Here is a 16,664-nt window from a genome sequence, read left to right on the forward strand (position 1 = left end):
AAACTGAGGTTGTTGTGCTCGGCCAAAAAACTGTTAGGGATGTAGTGCCAAGTGATGTAAACAAACAGCGGATACAAGATACACAGATTGAATTGAAAACCGATTTGAACACTCCGATTTGATTCAGCTACGGCAAGACCATATGCAAGCTACACTTTAGACCTCTATCAAAGTCTTTCATCTGAATTAGAGATAAGTCAAAAAAACCCAAAACAACAACAATGAATTCACAAAGATTTGTGAATTATGTGAACCAGACAGGGTCATTAGGCGGCTTTGTTGGAGCTCCTGTTGTTTATGGGCGTGGCCTCGGTGCAGTGCTCAGCAGAGCTTTCAGATTTGTCCTCCCCTTTCTTAAAACAAGGAGTTAATATAGTTAAACCACACTTGAAATCAGCGGCGAAGGGGATAGCAGCAGACGTGGTCGGAACAGTAACCAACCGTGTGATTAACCGCAATGCCCAGCCACAGGAAGGATCCGGACTCGCGCGAATAGCTCGTAGAAAAAGAAAAAGAGCTGTATGTGCGTTATCAGTCACCATACCAAGAAAAAAAGCGTAAAACGCTGGGCAAATTAAAGAGAAAGGTTAAAAGTCAGCAGGTCGTGCGAAATATATTTTAAACATGTCTCTCACACACCGTCTCTCGACCGAGTGCATCAAGTCAGAGCTGGACCTCTTTGCTCCACCCATGACTCAGCTGTCCATCGAACAAAACAATTACGTTGAGATTTTCCCTCTCAATTCAATAGCCGATCAAGAACTGTTGGATTTCCTGATACCTGGAAGCGGAAATTTTTATTTAGACCTCAATTCAACTCTTATCTACCTACGGCTCAAAATCACCAAAGCAGATGGAATTAATCTAGGTGCCGGCGACTTCTGTGGGATAATCCAATACCCACTAAATACTATTTCCTCACAGGTGGATGTGAGTATGAATGATTTTTTCTCACAGGTGGATGTGAGCTCGTCCTCCGCCAGTCATCCTTACAGAGCGGTTATTGAAACGCTTCTTAATTTTTCACAAGAAACGCTGGAGAGCCAGTTTTCTGGAGGTCTCTGGTATAAAGACACTGGCGTCGACCTTGATTCGATTGTCATGACCGCTGAAGCGCCTAACAGAGGGTTAGTCAAGCGTGCGAGCTTTGCAATGGGATCAAGGACATTTGAGTTAATTGGGCCTTTGCATACCGATATTTTCTTTTCTGAGAGACTCCTGTTAAACAATGTGGATGTGCGATTAAAACTCGTGAAAGCGAAAAGTGCTTTTACACTGATGTCTGCAGCGGCTGATGAGTTCATGTTAACCATTTTACGGGCAAGCCTTTTTGTGAAAAAAGTTGAAGACTCACCGGATGTCATGCTAGGGCATTCTGCCGCGCACATGAAATCAAATGCCATTTATCCTATAAGTCGGGTAGTGGTGAAGAATTATAGTATCCCTGCGCAGACTCATGTATGCTCGCAGGATAATTTATACCTGGGTAGACTTCCAAAATACCTTGTGGTGGGTCTCGTGGACCATCGGGCCTATGTCGGGACAAGACGGCTGAATCCTTTCAACTTCCAACACGCTGATCTTGAATACCTATTTTTGAGTGTAAATTCCCGTTTTATCCCATCAAAGCCCTACCAACCACGTTTTGATACACATCAGACTGTTCGCAAGTTTTACAATCTTTATCTAGGTAATAATAGACACATTAGAGACTCCCCATTGTGTATAGACCGAGAGAATTTTGAAAACGGCTACAGTTTGTTTCTTTTCAATCTGACAAGAGACGGAGAAATTGACAGTGAAGCTCTTTCACCCTCAGAACACGGCACGTGCTGTTTGGATTTACGCTTTCGAGTCGCCTTACCACGGACTATGACTTTGATCGTCTATGCGTGTTACGACAGTGTTGTAGAAATTAACTCTAAGAGACAGGTTCTAATTGACTATTAAAACGGGTAAAAAAAATTAACCTTCAAATAGAATCTATTCTGAGACCTATCCTGGGTGAGTCGTTTGGAGTTGTTTTCCCTAGCTATTTATTACCCTCTAAGATTGGTAAGCGACCATGCTACTTAGTCGCTAACACTCACGATCATACCCGTGACAGGGAACACTGGGTAGTGATGATCCTAGAGAAAGAAGGAATATCAAACTTCTTTGACAGCTACGGTCATGAACCAGACTTTCCATTTTATCCTGTATGTTTTTTATCCTTCTTAAACAAGAATTCACGAGAGATACGGTACTACAAACTACAAAAATACAGGGAGGTGAGCTGACAGTGGGAGGTGTCAGCTCATCTCCGTCCGGAGCACTGCCGAGGCACCCTTGAGCAAGGTGCCGTCCCCTTTACAAATTGCTCATTTGAGGCGCACCAAGAAGGAGCTGCCTGCCACTCTACCTCCCCTGCATGCCTACAGGCCCCTTTGTGTGTGTGTGATACAGGGGCCTGTACTCACAAATATATATGTATGCATGTGTTTGTAATCAGTAGCTAGAGTGTGCGTTCTTAATTTCCCTTCGGGGATCAAACCAGTATATAAAATTTAAAAAAAAATTTTTTTTAAAAAGTTCAAGACGACGATTCAGCAGCATGCGGAGCCCAATTGATATTCTTCCTATGTCAACGCTTCAAAGGACTTTCTTTTCAAGAAGTAATGGGACTCTATTCATATCATTTAAAAAAGAATGATGCCTATGTCACAAAGTTTTTTCAAAAATGTGCCAAATGTGTGTCAGATGTGATGACTGCTAAAACATCTAATCAGAAAGCACTTTAAAACAATTTAAAGGCTGTTATGAGTGTTCAAGATGAATACTATTTTTCACCCACGTGTCAATAAAGCATTTTATTGATGTAAAAAACACTGGATTGTGTACTTTTCTTTTTTAAATTTTCAACGACTGAATTCCAACCATTTTGAGGTTACCGCCATTCAGGTGCAGTTGGGGTATAAAATTGTTTACGTCATTTGACAATTTCGAAGCAGGGGTGCTATAATCTATATCTAAAAGAGATGTTGACATCGATTTTTTCCCCACGCTTTCTTTTACTCCTACGTATTTGAGGATCACTCACTAAAGGCTTCACCCGGGGCTTCAGGAGGTCGAAGACGCAATTTCTCACGTGCATGCGTATTTGCAATCGTGGTTAAGGGTACATTTAACCGGGATATAGTTTTTAAGAATTCATCCCACCCTTGAGGAATGTTTCTGGTGTGGAAGCATCTGTTAGACAGAGTCTTCATTAAATCGAAAATGTGGGATCCTTTAATGGTCTTATCCTGGACAATGATCTCACCCAACGGTTCCATCTTAAAAGGTCTGAATTACAAAGCTTCTGAAGGATGTAGGTAGCATTCTTCTGATGGCGGGCTCCAATATTCTGTAAAATTTCGTCTATAATGGTATCAGGAGATTCTTCTAACTCAACAACTCGTAGACGAGCCTCATCGCGATTTTCAGGCCCTCTCTCTGCAGGGTCGGTAGGCAGCTTCAAAACTATTTCACGGTCTTCACTCGACCCCTTTTTGAGTAGGGTAAGATATTTTTCAAGTAGCTCATCATTATGATTAATGTAGACTTTTGCTGACTTTTTTGACCCCGACTGGGTCAAAACTCTCCATTTTCTCTTTCAAGTCGTGCTCTGCCTTCTCTGCAATGTTTTCTGAACCCGTTTTTCTCTTTGTTAAACTCTCCAGTTGTTGTGGGGAAATCATGTACATTTTATTAAAGGATGACATGATGTGATATGACAATCTTCGACAATCCCCGTCAATCTCCGTCTATCTCCGACCGGCTAGCAGACTGGTTAAGAATGGGACGGCAGCTCCTAATAATGGGAGTAGGAAACCTCCGCTCTGTGTCAGCACCTTGCGCTTACACTTCACTCCCGTTTTGCTATTAGCAAAAAGCTTGATAAACTTTTCTTTATTCAATTTTCTGTATTGATCAGAGGTCAGCGGGACGTTGCCTTTCATCACATTAAGGGCCATTTCACAGAGTGCCAGGATGAGATCATCCGATCCTTGACATAGAAAGGTTCTTCTCTCTGACGGTTTTAGACCGAGCATGACTTTTAAGATGGGTAGATTTCTTTTAATCCGTTTAGACATTTTCCCGAGTCACTTTTTATATTGGTATATTTTATACAAGCCACTGGTCAGGTAGTATCCCACTTCTTAGTCTGTATTGGTCTGGGCAATCGGGTCTTAGATCGACGATTAAATATGAATACGCCTCTTTTGTAGCGTCGTTGAAACTCTGTAGAAAATATTCTCTCTGCCCCGGAAACATTTGCTGTGCTAAAATTCTTATTTGTAATTTATCACGCGGAGATTTGAAGAGGACGATATAATTTGCGTTTAAACTAATCGTCCGACTGTACTTCCCTTGGTAAAATAAGTTTTGAACTAGGAAAATGACTGGTAATTTTCTATGATGTAAAAGCTTTCATTAATTCATCATGAGTCAAGCCAATATCCATACAATCGTCTATCACAAGCAGATTGTGTTGATTTGATGGAAAAATATTTTCATCCGTCAAAGAATCAGGAATTCCTTCAATAAATTTAATCTTTACATTTTTGAGCTAATTCCTCATACATAGGTTGATAAGAGGAGTATGACCAGATGATTCGATCGGGGGGTTTAGACAAAGTATGTTCCATATTTTGAAGAAGCTGTTTAACAAAGAATGATTTACCACTCCCGCTTGCAGGAGGGCCATGAATTGAAGTTGGAAGTGAGGGTCAAAAATTATTTCTTCACGCATGCTCAACCTTAAATCTTTCAGTAAACTAAATACAAAAGTCATGCTGTAGGCTTTTTTTTATCTGTGCAGGTTACAGCGAAGAAAGAAAAAAAAGACAGGGGGAGAACGAAGAAGAAATGGTAGGATTTATATGTGAAGCAAGCGTAATGCACAACATACAATACATGGTAAAGTATAATACACAATACATGCTTAGTGTATAATGCAGAATACAGAATACAAAAAAGAAAAAGATTCTCCAAAAAAGAAATGTAGAGAGTTTAGTACAACTGTATACAGTTTTGTATGTTTTAATATCCAAAAGGTAATGTTTTTCCATCAGCAAACAGTCACCTCTTGTCAAAGACTACAGCAAAATTAATCACCTTCTCTTTATTAGTCAGCTCAAAAGTTTTCATATCTCTGGTAATTTCTCTGTATCGTGCAGGGATTTTACGCTGTGTGTCGCACTCTTTAAGATACGCTATTACCAAATCTGTGAGAGTGTCAAAGTCAAATTTTTTACAATTTCCATAGTTCTGTGTAATCCCTTTAGCCCGTAAAGGTGCCTTACCACGATCTGTCACATACGCATAGGATTTGGGGCCGGCAGCACTCCACGATTTAATAAAATCGTCCGGATCTAATTCTGATGTCAAATCTCCCAAATAGTTTCAGAGAGGGGGGGTCGTATCAATCGCTATGAGTGGAAGTGTATACGATTGAATCTGTATCACAATACTAAACCCTTTCCTGGAGTAAATCTAACTGCGTATACAATTCGAGTCTAGCGTAAGCAGTTGTGAACGCAGCAATGAAAACATTCACATCCCCAGGTGCTGAGAGACAGTTGGACTTATACCTCCACTGGACCAGAGCTACATCGTCGTTAATGAAATGAAACAGTGAAATTTCATATTTGCTGGAAAAGATGAATTCAAAGAAACGTTCAGGCGTGTTCACCAGACTTGTTGTGAGCTGATTACATCTTTGCGCAAGCTTTCCCCATAGCGAGTTTAATAATAATTTAGTAATTTGTCTTTTAGCCGGGTTGCACTCAATTTTCTTGGGATCGAGTTTAATACCTTGGTTCTCTTCATACTCATTTATGTACATATGCGCGTTGACTTGTGACGTCATAAGCCTTCAGAGGGTACCCAGAGGCTTCTTGTTTCTGTTTCAGGAACGTGTAAATGTATTCTTTAAAGAGTTGGTCAGAGTTTTCTTCAAAATGCCACACTTCATATATATTTGCCAGAATGTACCCTCCGAGCCATCAATATTTCAGCCGACGTCCACACACCTGTTAACGATTGTTCATGAGTCCGCACGAACGGCAAAGCGTGAAAATAAGCTTCCCTTTATCGTTTCTGCTAGGAAGTACGGGGAAAAATAGTTTTCGAGGAGGATAGACTTTAGCACGGATCAAACCAAAGTAATTTTCAACATCGTCAAAATTGTTTTTAATTATTTTTGGATGCCCAATTGGAAACTTACAGGTAGCCTGCATGTGCGGGTACAATTAGCAGAAGTCAGAATATAAAACATTTTCACGTTCCCCTGCCACACGACGCAGCCGAATAGCGGCTATACGGCCCCCATATAGAGTGTCTCTGGGTTCTAAAGGAATTGGTTCTTGAAACCGCTTTAAAGGTCCCATATTATGTATTTTTAGCTTAATGTCATTCAGCTGCCAGATGTCCAACTAGGCTGTATTCCAAATATTTTGACCTGAAGTGATCTGTGGTCCTAAATATCAGCTTTTCAAAATCGCTCATCTGAGCTACTCACAAAACGCTTCGTTTCAGGCCTCCGGCTGTAGTATGTTAATGAGCTCCGCTGGTCAACGCCTCCTTCACCTGGGCCACGCCCCTCTGACGTAGAGCGTTAGGCTAACGGGACACTGACCGGCGTTACGTTTGTTATCATTATGGCGTTTGGAGGACCCATCGTGTCGGCGTACATTTATGACCCTGAGTCGGACCCAGAAGAAACACCGGCTGTGCGGCTGCAGCAGGACGTTTCTGAATGGTTAGTACGTGTGAACGTTACTTAGTTGGTTCCTTGTTGTATAACCTACGTCATCACAGGACGTTAGCATCGTCCGATAGATACTTTTTGTTCTACTCCCGCCTCTCATCACAGTAATAATGTCATATCTGTCTTATTATGTATTTTGTATATGTACAGATGTGTTAACTGCTAAAAAGTTGCTGTACTTCTATAAGTGACAGTAAAGTCTGATGGTGGTTCTGATAGTTATTACCATGTGGCTAATGCTAGCTCCTGCTCACGGTTAAGTTACTGTATTTTTCTATCACATTGATTTAACCCGTTACTAAGCTGCACAATATTTGAGGCAGTCCTCTGTGACGAGACACACGGAGATAACAACTGCCACCATCACACCAGGTTAATGGGTGAAATGATTTTGAGGTGACCTGTTGTACAGGTGTCCCTGTGGACACTGAATGTGTGTCAACAGAAGCAGAAAACATCTATTTGGAGACAAGTAGCAAGCTCACGGCTAAACCAAAAAGTTATGTCTCTACGGTATTCGGCTACTTTTACAATTGTAAATTTAAATGACCTTTACCATGTTTTTCACTGTAGGTTAGGAACCGTCTGCAGGTTGATGAGGTTCCGTGCATGACTCAACATCCTGGGTTCCAGCCTGTGTGCCTAAACGTGTACACCCTACAAACGGCCGGTCACGTACTGAGGGCCGAGTATGGCCCTTCACGTCTGACATAAATACATCGGCAAGTCGTTCTTTGAAAAATGTCGGAATAAAAACTAGTTGTCTTATTTTGCTTCATTAGGCATTCCTTCATTCATGCAAGAACATGACAAATATAGGTACAACAAAGTCTAATATATTGTATTTGCGACACCTTGATTTTTATCTTATTAATAGACATGTTGAACATTTTTTTGGTATTCACAATCCATTTCTGTTGACATATACAAGCATTTATTTACATACAATACATCGAAAAACAATAATGACAACACAGTGCCATCCTGTCAGGAAATCAACAACAGTTGTAACACTCAGGATTGAAAACATTGTGAAATAAATAATTTTGTGTCCTTTTTCTGTAGACGGTGCAGATGTAACGGTCGTGAATGGGCCAGCGAAAGGATGACTCGAATAACGGCGTTTTTGCTTCTTTATTTTGTGTCCTGTGGGAGACAACAGTTATTTAATCTCCCCACGTTTCTTTTCTGCACCTCTGCTTCCCCAGCAATGCAGTTATCATTCTCTAGAGGATCGCAACAGTCCTCAATCACACATATTACACTGAAATAAAATAAAAACAAAAACAATCATGTGATCAAACAGAAAAACCAAAATGATTTTTAACGTTCAAACATAAAACATACCTGTGGGAGACAACCGTTATTTAATCTCCCCACGTTTCTTTTCTGCACCTTTGCTTCTAAACGGACAAAATAACAAACATTACTCTCCCGCCTCTCCATGTCACCGTCGGTCACATGACCAGGAGCTGCGTCTCAGTTAGCGCCAAAACTTCACCTCGTTACAGCTGAATAAACTACAAACGGATTCCCGAAACAAAACAAAACTACTCAAAACATCACAGAATTATAACCTGTTATGACATTCTTGAGGTTATAGCGCAAACAGCTCGCGTTCGACATTAAAAATAGAAAAATAGCGGAGCAGCGCTCCCACACAACCTACCCCCAGCAATACAGTTATCATTCTGGGGGACAGACGGGAGGGACTACGGAAGCACAGGAGGTACCAAAGTAACGAAGCGCGCACAAGGCAAGCTTCGCAATAAAAAGAAAATAAGAAAAAATGTTTCGATAAAATTCACACAATCTATCACATAGTCATCACTTAATGAAAATCAAAACGCTCAAAAATAAACAACATTTTAACTGTTACACAGACATCTGGCCTATCGCACCTTTGTTGGCTGGTGCTGGGGCTACTTAGGACGCAGAATCCGGGTCGTCATTCTAGCATGTGTGGTCCTTCGCATACGCCGAGAGTTTCCTGAAGACAAAGGCCACTACGCTGGATTCAGACTGAGTCTTGGTTGAACCTGGTCATGACCTCCTCCTTGTCCGGACGCTCATACTGGGCAGACAGATTCTCGGGGAGAGGAATGGCCAACATCTCAGTTGTGTATGGCATGGGGTCCACCAAGACTTTGTCACATATGAGGTCCAACATATCAGATACAAAACCTGTTCAATAAAACACAAAGATAGATTTTTACTGTTATTGATATTGTTTGATTATTTCTTTGTTCAGAAAAATTGTGTTCAAAATACATCCTGGTACTTGCTACTAATATATTTATTTGTATGGTTACTTTTTACTGTGTTTTGTTGTGAGCAATTACCAACAGAATTTCAAAATATGTTTGTTTGAAATATTAAAATATTGCAACACTATCAGAATGTTGGCTGTCTTGACTGTGCATTGTCCCTTCAAAAGCCTTTGGAAAGTGGATCTTGTAGAGGGGTACACCAAACATAAAGAAATAAGGAGACAAAACAATATATGACACACATGAATCAGTCTCAAAATTTTTTATACAAAAGTCTTCACTTACTGTCTTGCTGGAAAATTCTAATAACACTATTATTTTTTACTGAACTACTATCAACACATGTGCATTCACAAACACCTATAGACAACTATATTTGGAAAATTAGTGTATTTAACCAATTTTATTAAAACATTGTATGGAATATGACTTGTACATACCTTTACTTCAATAGTGGGAATGAAGAGTCCTGCAGCAGGACAGCTGTGTACCAACAATATGAGTGTCCACTGGGTCAGTTTGGCACCCCACGTCCTTTGAAGCTGTAGGCTGAATGGATGCACAAGGAAGAGGGACACTAATTTCAGGACACCAGTGTTCTGATTTTGGATAAGAAGGACAGACCTGTGTGCGTTGTCGCTATGACGACCAACAAACAAGCGACTCTTAACACGTGCGCGCGCACACACAATACGAAACAAAGCACAACTCCCTACTTAGCCTAGCGTAAGTTGACTTTATTTATGCTGACAGATAATTGGAAAGAAAATATGAGAGCAACTTACTGCGCGCGCACACAACACGCAAACTCGAAACAAAGGAGACCTCCCTACATAGCCTAGCATAGCATGACTTCATGCTAACAAACAATAAGAAAATATGAGACCAACTTACGTGTGTTGTACCTACTGTAGGTCCAGCACGCATACACGTGATCGGGCGTGCACGCACACACACGCAATACACAAACGCGAAACAGAGGCAACTTCCCTACATTGCCTAGCATAACATGACTTCATTCAGGCTAACAAACAATAAGAAAATATGAACTAACTTACGTGCGTTTTAGCTTTAAATTGTAGGCCAACACGCACACACGTGTGGGAGTGCACACACACGCGCGCAATACGCAAACGCGAAACAAAGAAGACCTCTGTACATAGCCTAGCATAGCATGACTTCATTCATCCTAACCGACAAAAAGATGAAATGTGAGCCCAACTCTGGTGCGTTGTGCCTAGATATGTAGGTTAGATACGTTGGAGCGCACACACGCAAACGCCAAACAAAGCAGCACCACCCAATTAGCCAAATAGCAATTGATCACCCATGCTAACAGACAACTGCTAAAAAGATAAATGTGGTGAGACTTACCTGTAACCGGGGTGCAGGTCCTTGGTCCCGTATGGTTGGGAGTGATCCTTGAATGAGGACCAGTCTCAGGCAAAGCCCCGTCTGTACTGACCCTCATTGCTAAAACAGGCTGGAGTGAAGTGGTTCCACACACAAACAAACGTGCAGCCGATGTAGCTGCACATAGCCATTAAAAATTAAATGCAACCACGGTCTCTTCTGTTCTTCATTGGATGGGATTAAAAATAAACACTGGTGTTGATTTGTACAATCAACAACTGAACAACTACCATGTCTCCCTGTGACGGACGCCATTTCAACAGACTGCTGCCTCACGTCTGACACAAAGAACTCCGTCTTGGGGATGACCACGCCCTTGGGCGTGTCAACCAGTCAATATCATCCACGCCCCTGAGCATGTCCAGGGGCGTGGACATGCTCAGCTATTGGAGTATCGGTCAATACTCTGTCCAATAGCAGAGTGCAAAGTCTGACGTCATAATGCCTATTCTAGCGTTTTATGGTCGAATCGAGTCGTACAGAGCCATGACTTCCTAAAAGTCCAAATATCTATTGATGCAGGAAGTGTTTATTTACCAGATTCTAGGAGTTGGTCGGGTTAGGGAGGACCACTATGTATATGTAGAGACCTGAAAAAGTGTGATTTTCATAATCGGGCCCCTTTAACACGCTCGTCTGTTTTTTTCTTGAAATCCCAGTCATGTTCCCACATCACGACTACAGAATCAACCTTGTATTCCGTTTCTAAACGATCAATTCTTTTCATGGTGTCCGAGTATATCTCACTAAAACGTTCGCCTCTGAGGGGAGATTTGTCATGTGGATTAAAACAGATATTGCAGCCGTGAAAAAAGCAACCGTTGAACGAATAGACCGTCACCCGCCCATCTACCTCTGCATACCCGTCCACAAAATACCGGCCAATTTTGACCTCACCCCTGGTCAACGCGTGTCGAATTGAAATCCCCTGTGAGAATGCCTCAAACTCTAGCCATTGGATTGAAGCGTGTGAGAAAAGCTTTGAATGATGCCCGGTAATTATTAGGACATGGAATTGCCACGGAATTGGGTTGTAGGAATAAGGTTTGGAACACAGTCAGGGCTGCAGAAGCAATAGTTACGTTATCAAAGGGATCACACTTTGTTGTTTGGATAAATTCATCGCGAAATTTCATTGCACCATCCGCAAGGATTTGTAGCTCATTTTCACTGTAATCTACTACCTCGCGATTGTAGTTAAACTCTTGATCTTTCACACTCTCGTACCAATGAAAGAAAGGTATCTCTCTGTTTAGGATTCATTTCATCAGCGCCATACATCTCAGGCGGGGGATATCTCACCTTATACCCATTTCTTGATCGGTGAATTTGTGTGGAAAGAACCCTTTTTTAAGCTCTGTTTTACATCCTAGTGCTTTAGGAAAGTCTCTGAGCGGGATTGGGATGAAAGAAAATGAATCAATAAATTTCAGGTGAAACTCGTTGTCACTAATCAGAATTATTTTGCTCCCTTGAGCTATGACGAATGGCGATATACCCTGTTTAACGTAAGTGTTTAAAATTATGTGATGGTCGAAACCTTTCCCATAATGTGAGATAAAGGTTGTGTTTTTCTATTTTTTCTTCCGGTAATGGAGGAGGGACGATAAAGCACAGTCAGGTCCTTTCCAGATGTGTCGCTCCCCATCTGATGAATGAGCCACAAGAAGGACTGGGAGATGGGTGCCGGTGGTTTGAGCGGTTTCAAAATTTAAAAAAAAAGTTTTCTTTCATACATTTTTTATTCCGGTTTAACGGGTTTCACACGGATAAAACATTTATGATTTTCATCCTCATCTGCATCAGATCAGAGTTGTGAATAGTCGAGACATTGGCCAATGTTGACTCTTCACCCTGAGGGGGTAAAGGATCTTTAGGCTGTTTACAGAGTGGACACAGTCTAACGACGCATCCGTGGACGCGCGGGCTTTTAATAGAAATGTAGTAGATGCTTAGTAGTAGATGTAGATGCTTTTACAATCTTGGACATCTTTTATAAGTTTCACAAATGGAGACTGCTTTTCCAAGTTTCTGACATCAGCGCGGTTCAAGATGACTTTTGAAACACTGGATATTTGTACAGAAACTGTTACAAGCCGAGCAGTAGAGTCTGTGAAATGGACTGTCTTTACAATTTGTCCCGCACACGTTACAGCTTCTGACGCAAGAATGTCTGTAGGGGTTATCATAACCGGCGTAACAGTGTTCACAAAAGAATTTCACTCCTAGAAACCCTTTAATATTACTTATTCCATAATAGTGATTATTGTGCAAGAGCATGTAGTAAGCTTTTTGACGTGAGGGTGTTCCTGTTTGAAAGGTAGCCAAGTTGTTTCGATAATTATTCTCATCATCAGTATCTTGGTACAATATAACGATTTTACAATCAAACAGCTGCTCAAATTGATCGACATCGCTGAATGTGACGTCACTATGAAGAGTCAGACCGGCTCGGATGTGGATGTCACGCCCGCGCTCAAGGCATGCGTTAACTCAGGATTATTCAACCGGGCTAAATTTACAGCAAAACACGTCTGATCAGCGTTCAGAACTACATGAAAATGCCTAGTTTTTTAAAAAAAAAATCTCTGCGGCGAAACACGTGTCGACTCACCTCCTCTTACCACTACCTCGTGGGGCTCTCAAAAAATTAATGATTAGATCTATGGAGCCGTCATATAACATGTTGCTCTGCACGAATCTATCTACAAGATCGCGGAATTCTGAGAGCTGACCGACCCCATAGCGCACGCTCATTGTCACGTCGTCCTGAAGGCGGTCCGCCCGTAGATTAACTTGGATGATATCGTGTGGGTGTGCCCCGTGTGTCTGAACAATTTGTGAAATCCTGTCCTGGAGACCTTCGGTCACGTTCGTGTAAAAGTCATGAAAATTAGGGACTGTAGACGAAGGAGGAAAGCGTAGGACGCTGCGAACCTCAATGTTGTTAAATTTCTTCCTATATGACACGTGTGTAGATGTCGACGTCCCTCTCTTCCTCTACGTTATCAGTCATCTTCAGACATCTGCTAACATCTTCAGCTGTTGAGGGACTGTGGTTAGTTTCTCTTTGTTCATGCATCTCATTGTTTCCCCCGCTATTATGTCGCCCGGCGCCGTCTTGAAGAAAACTCTGCTGTCAGTGCTGCTTGTAAGCATAGTCATTTAGACTCCACGCTTCATTCAATTGCTCATTCTCAAACCCGTTCAGGGCATCACAGCATAAATTATCTGGCGGACTCCATACATCGTCTGAAGACTCGTTAATTGAGGATGACAGTTCGTCTTGAAGTAATACCTGAGAAGGGTGTCTATATGTGTGTGAAATGTTATGCAGCTCTGCCTCTGAGGGGAGAAAGACTTTCCGCGACTGATGGGGTGGATCCGCTGTGGCGGTTGAGGGAGGAGTTGGGTTAACACTCAAATCTTCTGTGCTGCTTGAGGGAGGAGTCAGATTAACACTCTCATCCTCTCCTTCAGCATTCAACTCTGAGATAAGATGAAGCAGGTGTTGAGGAATTTGTAACAGATTGGCACTTTCTGATTGTTCCATTTAAAAAAGAAAAGAAAAATAAGAGTTATTGTTATTCTCAACACCGAGCTCAGCGATGTGAGGATGGGGTTTGCTCGCGGGTGATACGACTCGTAGTACTCATGCGTAAATTGTTTGATTGCAGACGTCTAATATTCAGTCTAAGTTGATTGAAAATGTTCTCTAGCATGTGCTGCTTTAACACAAGGATATCATTCATGTATTTTCCAAATGCTTCTTCAATAATTAACAGTGCACCGTTGTAGTCCTCTCTTCGGATGTCTTCAAACGTTGGAGTTATGTCAAGGTTAGACTCTCTCCTATACCGCGGGCTATATTCAGTTTGACGCGTTTCAGCGTTAAGCCCACTCATATCTTCATAATAAACGCCGTTATCGTAGTAATCAGCATACACCCCCGTAGCTTCATTTTCTTCTGTCTCCTCACCATCAGCGTCCTCTACTTCGTCCAGCTGCTCTCCCCGCTCTGATTCTTGTCTGTCAGACAATGCCCCATTTTCCTCTGTGGTGACGTTTCCCAAGAACTCTTCAGATCTTGAGGGTGTCACAACTGCAATTCCTAGAACACACATGTAGAGGTTATCCTGTTAATTGTCTGTATTAAACACACTCAATTCATCAACTGATAAAAAAACAATAACAAACATAAAACAAACAAAAAAGTAGGGGGACAGTAGTAAGGGACAATCTCCTGTCACTCGAGACTTGAGTGAAAGTCTGGGGTTAATGTCAAGTCTATTATATCATCTAAAATGGACAGAAAGATTAATACACTATATTAAAGAGAAAACAAATGGTAAGGCTTATACAAACACACAAAGATAGCACTGACTCAGATCCGTCACATTTGAGTAAAAAATACAAAATAAAAGAGGAAACTAAACTTCTTCTTTTCCTTACGGCTTTTCCCTTCAGGGGTCGCCACAGCGAATCAATTTCCTCCATCTAGCCCTTCCTTTGAATCCTGTTCTCTCACACCAACTACCTTCATGTCTTCCCTCATTACATCCATAAACCTCCTCTTTGGTCTTCCTCTAGGCCTCCTGCCTGGCAGTTCAAAACTCAGCATCCTTCTACCAATATATTCACTATCTCTCCTCTGGACATGTCCAAACCATCTCAGTCTGGCCTCTCTGACTTTATCTCCAAAACCTCTAACATGTGCTGTCCCTCTGATGTACTCATTCCTGATCCTATCCTTCCTGGTCACTCCCAAAGAGAACCTCAGCATCTTCATCTCTGCTACCTCTAGCTCTGTCTCCTGTCTTTTCTTCAGTGACACTGTCTCTAGGCTAAACAATATCGCTGGTCTCACCACAGTTTTGTACACCTTTCCTTTCATTTTAGCTGAAACTCTTCTATCACACATCACACCTGACACTTTCCTCCATCCATTCCATCCGCCTGTACACGCTTCTTCACCTCGTTTCCACATTCTCCATTGCTCTGGACTATTGAGCATAAGTACTTAAAATCCTCAACCTTCTTGATCTCTTCTCCCTGTAACCTCACTCTTCCACTTGGGTCCCTCTCAAAGTACACACACGTGTACTTTGTCTTACTGTGGCTAACCTTCATTCCTCTCCTTTCCAGGACAAACCTCCACCTCTCTAGCTTCTCCTCCACCTGTTCCCTGCTCTCACTACAGATCACAATGTCATCTGCAAACATCATAGTCCATTGAGATTCCTGTCTAACTTCGTCTGTCAGCCTGTCCATCACCATAGCGAACAAGAAGGGGTTCAGAGCTGATCCCTGATGTTGTCCCACCTCCAACTTGAACTCCTCTATAGCACACCTCACCACTGTCTTACAGTCCTCGTACATGTCCTGCACCGCTCTAACATACTTCTCTACCACTCCAGACTTCCTCATACAATACCACAGTTCCTCTCTGGGCACCCTGTCATAAGCTTTCTCCAGAGCTACAAAAACACAATGCAGCTCCCTCTGGCCTACTCTATCAACATCCTCAAAGCAAATACTGCATCTGTAGTACTCTTTTTTGGCATGAAATCATACCGCTGCTCACAAATGCTCACTTCTGCCCTTAGTCTAGCTTCCACTACTTTTCCCCATAACTTCATTGTATGGCTCATCAGCTTTATTCCTCTGTAGTTGCCACAACTCTGCACATCTTCTTTGTGCTTAAAAATGGGCACCAGCACACTTCTCCTCCATTCCTCAGGCATATTCTCACTATCTAAGATCCTGTTGAACAACCCAGTCAGAAACTCTACTGCCACCTCTCCTAGACACTTCCAAACCTCTACAGGTATATCATCAGGACTGACTGCCTTTCCACTCTTCATCCTCTTCAATGCCCTCCTGACTTCATCCTGACTAATCTTTGCTACATCCTGGTCCACAACAGTCACTTCTTCTAGTCTTTGTTTTCTCTCTCATTTTCCACGTTCATTAATCTTCAAAAGTACTCTTTCCATCTTCCCATCACACTACTGGCACCTGTCAATAGACTTCCATCCCTATCCTTAAGCACCCTAATCTGCTGCATGTCCTTCCCATTTCTATCTCTCTGTCTTGCCAACTGGTATAGATCAGTCTCTCCCTCCTTACTGTCCAACCTAGCATACAAGTCATCATAAGCTTCTTGTTTGGCCTTTGCTACCTCTACC

At 42.0% G+C, this 16,664-nt stretch overlaps 1 long non-coding RNA gene across 1 annotated transcript; it reads right to left on the reverse strand.

The window, feature by feature from the left end:
• Nucleotides 1-7,633: 7,633 nt before the first annotated feature.
• On the reverse strand, nt 7,634-10,762 carry LOC137609867 (uncharacterized). The gene is made up of 3 exons (XR_011038385.1): nt 10,438-10,762; nt 9,504-9,612; nt 7,634-8,977 (listed from the first exon to the last, which is right to left on the reverse strand). It is a non-coding gene; the product is annotated as an uncharacterized lncRNA (long non-coding RNA).
• Nucleotides 10,763-16,664: the final 5,902 nt, after the last annotated feature.

This window comes from Antennarius striatus, chromosome 16, assembly GCF_040054535.1.
Source record: "Antennarius striatus isolate MH-2024 chromosome 16, ASM4005453v1, whole genome shotgun sequence".
NCBI lineage: Eukaryota > Metazoa > Chordata > Actinopteri > Lophiiformes > Antennariidae > Antennarius > Antennarius striatus.